The following is a 10,919-nucleotide window of genomic DNA, read 5'->3' on the forward strand; positions in this document are numbered from 1 at the left end:
ACAAGCGTTTCTAGCGAAGTACATCAAGGATTTCTTGGTGTTAAACAAGGATAAGAAATGCTTTGTCATACCATATTTCCGCGAGTAAGTATTTGGTTACTAGAGTACCCTCTATTACATTCTTTCATGAATTTCCTTCATAGTTGATCGAGTATGATGGTTTATTTCCATTTTGCGCAGATTCAAGTACTGCACCCTCCTCCTCTTTTACCCGTATCATTCAGATGTCAGTTACCTCGACTCCGGGCTAGATCCGGACAAGGACTTCACCGACATTAAGTCTACACTTGATAAAGCCCTCAGCGGCTTCATAGCCGAGGTTGGCATCGACAAAATCAGGCATGAGAAGAAAGTGAAAGGTTGCTATGTGTGCAACCACATAACCAAGTTCCCCTGCCTCAAGCAATCGGCGCATGTCAATGGGATGGAGGCCTGGTTTGCCATCCTACAGATGAGGTCGATTGTAAGGTCTCAGAACGATCTCTTGTTGCCATCCAGTCTTCAGCGGATGTCCGTGAACATGGCGGACACCACCGATGAAAACGTGAGAGCCGAGTTCCGTGCCATCCAGCGGACCATTTGCACAATACTGTGGAGGGATGTCTACGGTAATGGTGGCTTGTTTCACTATGGTCCCGAACTTTCTAAGGCCGAGATAGAAGGCCGATTAGAAGATGGATATGACGATAGAACATTCAACACGCTCGAGGGCATCCGTCCCTTCCCGCCGAAGCCGACTTGACTCAAACACTTTTGTCCTTTGCAAATGTTAGTCATAAAATTACTTAAGTAATTTCCATGCTTTTTCTTTGCACTACTCTATGTTATATCTCTCTCTACTAATGTACTAACAACTTTCATTTCTTTTTTCGTGTTTGCATAGATGACGTACTATGTCGTCTACCACGGCAGGGTTCCTGGAGTCTACGAGGACTGGGAAGACCGTAGGAGGCAGGTCCACCGTTTCAGCGGCAACGGCTACAAGGGGTACACCACTTTGGAGGAGGCGGAAACTCGATACGCCAACTTTCGAGCGGGACGGAGGAGGGAGATGTGGAGGACCCCTTTCATCGTGATGATGCTTGCCGCCACCGTCTCTCTAGTTTATTATGTCATTGTTGTTTAGCTAGGTCGTCGAGTGGACTTATATCTATTTGTGTATCTTGTGCTACTTCGAGTCGTGATGGTTGAACCATATGGTCGACACTTGTGTTATTGATGCATATGCATGCATGTTATGGACATTTCGGGACTTTCTAATGATGTGTATCATTGCCAATGATGTGTATCTTGCTAATGATGTCTATTTTACTGTCATTCTGGTAATTGCCTGTATATTCTATGTATATGCTATGAATTCTGGTGTATATACTTGTGAAATTCGAGTTTTTTATTTTTTCTCCTGTTAATATTACCACTGGTGAAATTTTCATGTATCCCGGCGTTTTCCAAATCGCCGGCACTACGACCCGATACCCCGGCGAAATGGGAAGACGCCGGCGGTAAGACTTACCCCGGCGAATAGGGTAAAACGCCGGCGGTAACGGCACTTACCACCGGCGAATTGGAAGGCGCCGGCGATGAGGCATTACCACCGGCGAGGTGATCGCCGGCGAATGCAAAAACGCCGGCGGTAAGCCATTTCAGGTCGCCGGCGGTAAGGCATTTCCTAGTAGTGTTAATGATTACTTGTTATATTCTTCAAAAGAATAACTTTTGAAGAACATGTTCTTTAATAAAGAATAAGTATGACAATATGGTTGTGGAGTTCTATGGTTTACGATGGTTTCCAAATCAGCTTCTTGAGTAGGTATTAGGTGGATCTTAACAAGGTTGGAAGCACAATAGCTAGAGATTATAAGGTTTCTGTGAAACATATCATAAGCAATTTATTATACATAGGTGCTATCAAGGTTGGTATACCTTGTTGATGATAGCTGGCTAGGGTTTATAAATCTTGTTAGGTATAGTTGATGATTATTCTATATTTTCTTCAAAAGAATAACTTTTGAAGAACATACTTCTTAACTAATAAGAAGTATCTCAATTAGAGTTGGGTTGTCTAGGGTTTACTATTGGATCCACTAATTAAGCAATGGTTGGCTCCTAAATAGGATAGCTTCTAAGTATCTCACACTGATAGGGTTTAGTGGACTATGGTTATGTAATGATAAATAGTGGGCATAGATGCTATTGGAGCTCATCATAATGGTGTGATGCTAATTAAAGTTAATTAAGGATGATATCCTTGTGATAGGGACTAGGTTTGACTAAGATGAACACATGGGATGCTAATTAGTAGTGATAGGGTTCCCATATTTTATGTGGATTTGAAACAAGCATTTAGTTGCTAGATATGAATTTATGGTTACTAATGAGGTAACATGATCATATGTTCTAACCTAGGGTTTAGGTTAGAACCATTTAGGTTTCAAATTGATTAATGGAGCTAGGGTTTGGTGCATAGTTGAATTAGGGTTTTAGGGTTCCACATGAAATGATAAGGTTGTAACATCATTTCATAATGAATTAGGGTTTGCTATTTACCCTATGGTTCAATGTTTAATAACTTCATGGTAAAGTTAAAGTTATTAGTAACTTGGAAATAAAAATAATATTGAAATTGGCATTTTATTCTTTTTAAACAATTAATAATTAGGTAATTATTAATTAGGGTTTAAATCTCTCTAATAAAGATTTAACAAATAATAAATGAAGAAAATTAGATTTCATATTTTTCTTTATTTATTTATTGGTTTTTTATTTAATTTGGATAGTTTTCCTAAGTTCTGAATTTTAATTGTATTAAGAATTAAAATAGAAAGCTTAAATAACAAGTATTAAATAATTGAATTTTTATTAAAAATAAAAATTTCATTTTATATTTTTATTGGATAGAGTTTACTTTTCTAAGAATTTTAATATATTATTTACCTTTTTCTGAGTTACAATGAATTTTATATGAATTTGCAAAGTATCAGATATTTCCTGGATTTAAATTTAAATGAAAAACCTAAATCTACCCGGACAGCCCCCACCCACCGAGACTGACTGGTGGGCCTTAGGCCACGCCAGCTGCCACGCAGCTCTGACCAAGTCAAATACCCGGTGGGGTCCCTGGACACGTCATCCCGCCGGTCAACCATCGCCGGTCGGGTCAGCGAACGGCGGCGACGGCGATTTAGGCCACGGGAGGATGGCCAAATAGTTCCCTTAGACGCGTCTTGGCACGCTGAGGACGATGGTGGTCTCGCCACCAGGAAATGGTCACCGGAGACCACTCTGGCGAGCATCTCTGCGGCGGCAAACTCCGGCCAACTATCGGGATTGGACTACGTTTGATCCTAAGACGCGTAAATAGGTGCATAAGATGCGCAAGATCAACCTGAGGCTGTTGGCGAGCTCGGTGAAGCCGGGGGTGGTCGGAGATGGTGGTGATGTCGCGAAATCCGGCGATGGCCGGCAGAAGGGCGGCGTTCGATTCGCGGTATCCCGTGCCCCCCTCGATGCGTGGCTCAGCCAGAAGAAAGAGGGCATCGAGGCGCACCTCCTAGGCCAAACCCTGGCCTCCGGGGTGGTTTGTATCAGCGGCTAGCAGGAGATGTGCTGGTGGCGGCACTCGGTGATTATGGAGATAGAGACGAAACGAGAAGAAATTGAGGCTACCGCGGTGCTTTATACGATCTACGACGTGTGCTGGCAGTCAATAACGGCGGCGGCGACGCGAGACGTGGCGATGGTTGGCTCGGTGGCGAGCTCCTGTGCGCCCAGAGGAGAAGACGAAGACGACGATCCCCTCCTCGTGTTTATCTGAGGTGAATCGCTATGGGCTGGTGTTGGGCTACGGTTTGAGCTGGGCCTGGGCTGTTTGATGGGCTGCGTTGCTGGGCTGCTCGTCCAGGTAAGCCTCTTCTCTCTTTTCATTTCTCTGGTTTCTTTTTCTGTTTTATTTTCTGTTTTCATTTTCCATTTTGTATTCTGTTTTAATTCACATTTGAATTCGTGTTTGTTATGCAGGTGTTTATCAATTTGGCTTTCATGAGGACTAATACAAGAGTCATTGTATTATTGTATTGTTTTCGAATAATCATTTAACACATGTGAACTTTATTGTAATTTTTAATTACATATGATTTTAGGTACTCACTTTAATCCCCTTTTCCTTGTAGAATTAATTCTAATTTTATTTCTTTTTCATGATAGAGTTATGAGTGGATCTTGATTATGTGTTTAACCATATTGTTTGTACACTTGCATGTTAGTTCATGTGAGCAACATTTTATTAAGGTTTTGTAGGTTGGATGATAATCCCATATTCATTAGCATTTGTGTTATGGTCTATTAACACTTTGAATTTATTTAGAGTAGATATTACTCTCCTTCGAGTTGGGTCTTGATTATATAGATCAATGGTTGGTATGAGTAGTTATTCACCACACATGGGTTTTAATTGTGAGTACAAATACTAGATGTTTCTTAGGTTTAATTAGTGAAGCATAGAATTTAGCTAATGAGCAATTCTTAGGGTTATAATGATATTTTCCTAATGGCAATTGGTTTGAATCTCAATTATGGCCTAGGTTCATATTATGATCACCATAGTGATACATAAATTAGGGTTGAGATACAATTCTAGGTTATAGATATGGGGTGTCTCCATATTGCATGTGCTAGGGTTTAATCTCCCCTAACCATGGTAAGGTGTTTACTTGCTTAATATTTCATGTGCTTCCCTATTTACTAAGGATTTGAGAATTGGTTTTGTCTTCGACCAATTAACTTCTTTTATTACTCCCAACTATCATTAAAGTAACTATATTGATTGTAGTTCTTTTTATAGTTAACTTTGGTCATATGGATATATGGTTTCTCACCATCTAAAGTATAGAGTTTTACTCTAAGGTTTTCTTATGTTTCTTAAATGAAGAATATGTGGAATGTAGATATGGTAGAATTCTACTTATGATTACCAGTTGAATCACAAGTTAAGGTTGGAATATAAGCCTAGGGTTGCCTACTAGTTACCTCCCTATGATTTCATGTGGTGAATGAGATCTACTTATCCTGTTAGGGTTTATTCTCCATACCTTAAGTTCTTAGGGTTTATGATCATTACTTAATTAATAATGATCAAGGTTTGGCTTCCTAAGGATCTCTCATTAAATGGGGTTCTCACTTCCATGATCAAGCATTGTCTAGATTAACTAAACATAATATCTCCCTTATAGTTTCTTGGGTAAACATGGTTATGGTTGTCTCAATTATCTTGAGTATAACACCATGATTTGAGCTTTCTCATTTAAGAATAGTTATTCTAGGGTTTATGGTGTACTCCTAATATTTATTTAGGTTACTTGAGCCAAAGATTCAATTGTCTATCTTAGTTGGTTTATTCCACTCCTTATTTCACTAAGTCATGGATATAGTCTTATTCCACTTGGTATTTGGTGATCTCACCACTTCAAGGTGAAATGGTTTAACTCCTAATACTTTAGTTCAATGGTTGTCCTTGATTGCTTAATAAGTAAGGCTGGAATTGGTATGAATGATCTCTCTCATTTTGGGAAGGACTTTAATACTAACTTATGGTTAGGCTCCATAGGGATTGATGTGATCATCAATATCTATGTTTAACATAAATGGTTCCTCTCTCTAGGAATATCTTGAATAATATCCTAGGGTTCCTCTTAGAGATGATAGTTTGAATACTTGGATGTATATCCAAGGTTTAGCTCAAGGTTTGTTGTTGCTTCTCTAATACTTATAATAGAACTCTCACCTCTCTAGGTTTGATGTATAACTATTTGGAATAGAGAAGAATTATATTGCTTGAGTTTATCTCCTTGTTATGTTTCCAAGAATGGAGTAAAAGGAATACCCTGAGGTTCATGTTAGGATCAAAGTTTAGTTTAAGACTTTGAGAAGATAAGTGAAGAATAGTTTCTCCAATTATTGTTGCTTGATTTCCAATTGAATGGATGTTCATATGTTATGGCAAGGAATATCATGTTGTGATCTTTAATAAGATAAAGTAGTTGATCCTTGATTAATAAATTCTTGAGTTGATTTTAATTCCATTTGATCTAACCCCTTAGATCAACTTATCTCTACCCAAAACAAGGTTTTAGCAAAGTCACATTGAGGTTTATAGCACTGGACTTGATGAGCTACTTCAATTCCACCAAGGTCAAGTGAAACTTCAGTGACTGTGACTGTTTTACTTTAAAGCGCGAAAATTTCCCAGATTTTCTATGCATGAATGCAATGCACACAACTGTTTCCTCTATTTTTGTAACCCCAATACCTGGGATATTACAATTAGCAAACAGGGAACTAGCACTGTGGCATCTTGTCAATAGGTTAGTGCCGGAAAATGTATAAAAGTACAACGAAGTGTAAGTAAAACATAGTGGAATTGGTGTAAAACAAGCATGAAGCATCAAAAATTATAGATACGTTTGAGACGTATCAAGCATCCCCAAGCTTAACTTCTGGTCATCCTCGAGTAGGTAAGTGATAACAAAAATAAATTTTGAGATGACATTCAACTATCACAATCTTGATCAAGCTTTTGTAAAGCATTGTAAGCTGAAATCAAATTACTCTAAACATAGGCATGATAAATGTAATTCTAACAATAGAACTTACCAACTATGTTATAACATGAAAAGTAACTCAAATAAAAGATCATGAATAATAATGCATTGAAAGCAACTGTTTGTTTATGAGCATAGCGAAAACATAGCAAAGTGGTACCCAGCTTGTCCTCTATGAAGTAGCAAAATGTAAATGCCAGGACACCTTTAAAGTTCAAAGGATGACTAGATACAAGTAATTTAAGAACAAGCAATAGCCTAACCGATCATGAATCAATCAATAAGTCTTGGGACTATGCACATTATACTTAGAATGACAACTATGCTCCTTAATTGGTGCATAAAGCAAGAAGATGAAGACTCAACATAAAATTAAAAGAAGAATCATTCGAGGAAGGAAGTAAGGGTCAACATTTTTTTGTAAAGTTTTCAAAAAGGTATGATACTTATTAGCTTTAAGCTCGCATTGCCCCTATCATAAGCATCTTGAATGGTTAAAATTAATGTGAGGGCAAAAATGAGTCATATGCTTGACAAATCATAAGTTGAAAATCTCATGCCCCTTGAATACGAGTACCTACACCTCATGCTACTCAATTTAGGTCCCAAATAAGTACTTATCATTGTAAGTATACATGTATTATTAAGAACGCAGCAGGGGTACCTCTTACCCCATGTTATAGAAGTACTCTTTTATATAAGAGCAACCCCACACCAAAATGACAAGACAAACGGATCTGGTGGATGGTGGCTTTGTTTGGCGACAAATGGCTCCCTCTTTGGTGTCGGTCCCTTCACGACTTTTATAGTGTTTGACCTTGGGAATGCAACCGCAGGTGGTACAGACCGGGCGGTACGGGAGGGGATTGCCCGTACCGATGCCCGTTAAAGCTCCTGAAACCGCCTTTCCGAACGTAGTCAACTTTGTTGTGCTCCTGACTCGATTTTCTTCAGTAATTGCAGGTCCATTTGTCATTATGGCTTGATTTTCTGTAGAGCATCCAAAAATAAAAGAGATTACATATCTTTACATTGATTAGACATTAGTGGCAAGTTGAGAGGTATTAGTCAATTTCTTGACTTAGCTAAGGGTTTAAACGCGAGAAAATATGGTGCTTTTCACCGCCATCAATAGGGGTTTAGAGAATAGATAGTTTACCTTCAGCTTCAACACTCAAATACTTATCAAATTGTACTACGGTGATCCCCTGCACTTGGGGGTTATCAATATACTTTTCTGGCGTCGTTGTCGCGGAGCATAGCGCTAGGCTTCTATTCTTGTTTGCATTGCTAATTTATTTTAGTACTTTTATTTTAGAAAATGAAAAATACCAAAAATACTCTTGTTATGAGCACACGTATGAATCAATGACACTTTGTTTATATACTTGAATCCTGCTGATATTGCTAAGAAACATAGAGAATCAGAAGACGGGGAAGAATTAGAAAGTTGCTTGAGACTTCTGAATCCTATTGCTAAGAATTTGCTACCATTGTTATAAAAACTGTTGCTCTAGACAAAATTCTAGACACTTTGAATTTTAATGTAGATTCCATGAAGAAAATGTTATTGCATCCTATCATAGGGTTGATTATGCTCATTTAGGGATGAAGCAACTCGAGCAATTTATTGTTTCTATGGCAGCTTCTGAATTATACACCTTCATTTGCAAACGTGAAACTTGCCCTGTAGCTTCTAAATTTAGAAGTGTGATCATTTATATCCTTTATCATTGTATGAAATACTACAAGGATAATATCTATGTTGTTGATAATAATAAAAGGGTCGAAGCTTCCCAAGAGAGCGCTAATATTTTGCAGGGAGAAGGTGAAGATTGGGGATGTCCATGTAGCCCCAATAGGAATACGTACAAAGAAAAACAAAAGGAGGAAGAGGATTATAAAATCATAAGCTTGAGGATGCCCATGCAACCCCAAAACGAGGATGAAGAAGAACAAGAAGAGAAAGAATGAAGTAGCTACCCATCTCCAACTCCAACAATTGTATCACACAAAACACCCCTTCTTATAATATTGATGATGATCCTCTATGTGATTTAAGCTTTTCTAATTTATGGGAGGACCATGATAATGTAAAAAATAGATGATACCATATGCTCATTAGATGATTTGTATTTATCTGGTGATTCTATTCACAAATATATTATTGAGTTTACTCTTGATGATTGCAAATTTTATGAAAGAAGAAGAGATAACAGTCCTCTTTATAGTTCTATGTTATCTAAAATGCAAGCTACTGACCTTTATATGGATTGGTTACCATTTAGTTGTATAGGAAGAGAGGGAGGCTTAAAAGTTAATGGTATCAAATCTTGTGGTGTGCTCCATATGCTTTCAAGTAACTTTTAATTTGAGCACGCATTTATATTCGTGTTAAATAGCTTTACTTCTTATTACATAGTGAGTTTTTGAGTTTTAATAAATAAATAAAATAAAGTTTGGAAGAGTAAATGGGAAGGATGAGCAATGAAAAAATTGGGGTCGACCTTGAGCATGTGTTATTCATGCCAATATAACCATTGCAAAGTCTATATAATTAAAACTCTTACTACAGTAAAACAAAATAAATAAAGAGTATTTCCTTTTCTTTATATATGTTAGATCGTTGAATAAAATGGTTTCCCAATTATTCCTATAGTTTCCATTATGGTAGAAATTATCATATCATTTGCTTAGAGAACTAATAATTTTGTAGGCATTGGAGTATCATGGACATGAAAATATTTGTTTGTTTGAGATGAATAAACATGATATGATGAATAAGAAGAAGTAGAGGACTAGAAGTAGCAACATCATAAGCTTGGGGATGCCCATGCATGCCCCTCTTCTTTCAAGTATCTCAAGTAAATCATATCAAACTCATGTTCTAGTTTTATCTTTATGATCTCGTTAAATGTTTCCGGGGATCATATTTTTATTTATTTTTGTTTGGTTTTGGTTTTTCATATGCACGCTTGCTGTAGTATGCTAGTTTTTTTTATTTTATGGTTTCTAAATAAAGTACCAAGCTTTCACCTATTTGGATGTTAAAAGTTGCAAAACAAAAGTAGGAGTTGTTGTATTGTGCGCTTCATGTTTTTAGTGCACAATTTTTGTATTTTTTGGTAACTCATAAAATATTGATAAAATCAGGGTAGTTGTAAATTTCCATTCTCTATATGTATGTAAATTGGCTAAATTTTCTGAGGTGTCTAAGTCGTACCAAAAATTTAGTTTTGTTGTAGCAAAAATTCTGGACAGATTATGCTAGAACATTATGTGCTCTCTGGATCATGAAGTTATAATTTTATTCTTGAGTAAAATAGCAGCAAGCATGATTTTTTTGTACCTTTAATGTCACCCCATAGAAAAGAATGGGAAGAAAGTTGTGTTGAAGTTTTTTCACAGGGAATAGAAGAACACCACACAAAGAGTAATCCAAAAATGGCGAAGACCATAAGGTTGGGGATGCCCAAGGCACCCCACTGGACTCATATTAAATATCTCGATTTACACACTTCTAAACTTTATTTTTTTAGCAGCATAGAATTCTCGTAAAAACTTGGAGTTACCTTTATTAATTTTGTGTCTAGTTTTTCTTTAAAATAAATATTACCATCATGAAAATGACTTGAATTCTTATTAAAGAGCTAATGAAAGAAATTATCATATTCTTGAATGCATCCATGAAGTGAGTTGATTGTTATGAGAAGATGAAGAGGGATGCATTAAAAGATGGAATTTATATTGCGAATAGTACTACTAGTTTCACATGCTCTATTAAGTGGTGATTTGTTATGTGTCTTATTCAGTTCTACTTCTTGCTAGTATACATAAATATTTAATTTAAGTATTATTGTTTGAGAATAAATGAATAGTTTGTGGATACTATCGCATGCTTTTAGATCTCTTGCTAGCTAAAATATTTGAATTTTTACACAAGTATAGACTTATTTCCAAGCTCAACTCAAATCCAATATCTATCATAAGTACCTATATAGCACTTGCTATTTTATAATGTGTGTATTTTGCCTTCAACCTTTTCAAAAATTTCTTATCGTGTAATTTAAAGCTCATAAAAAAGCAAGGTTTCGTAGAAAATACCACTATACAGGCGGAAATTTAATTCGGCTCCCGGGTGCGTATGCTCCCTTTACCAAAAAATCATATTTCGAAATGTCGAAAAATTTGGACAAAAAATTCTACATGTACATCTCCATAATATACGTGTGTTCGTCAAGTTTCATGAAAAACAATATTTTGTGTGGTCTATATAAAAAAGAGAAAGTTTATCTTGTGAAAAACATTATTTTTAGCACTAAA

Source organism: Lolium rigidum, chromosome 3 (genome assembly GCF_022539505.1).
Source record: "Lolium rigidum isolate FL_2022 chromosome 3, APGP_CSIRO_Lrig_0.1, whole genome shotgun sequence".
NCBI lineage: Eukaryota > Viridiplantae > Streptophyta > Magnoliopsida > Poales > Poaceae > Lolium > Lolium rigidum.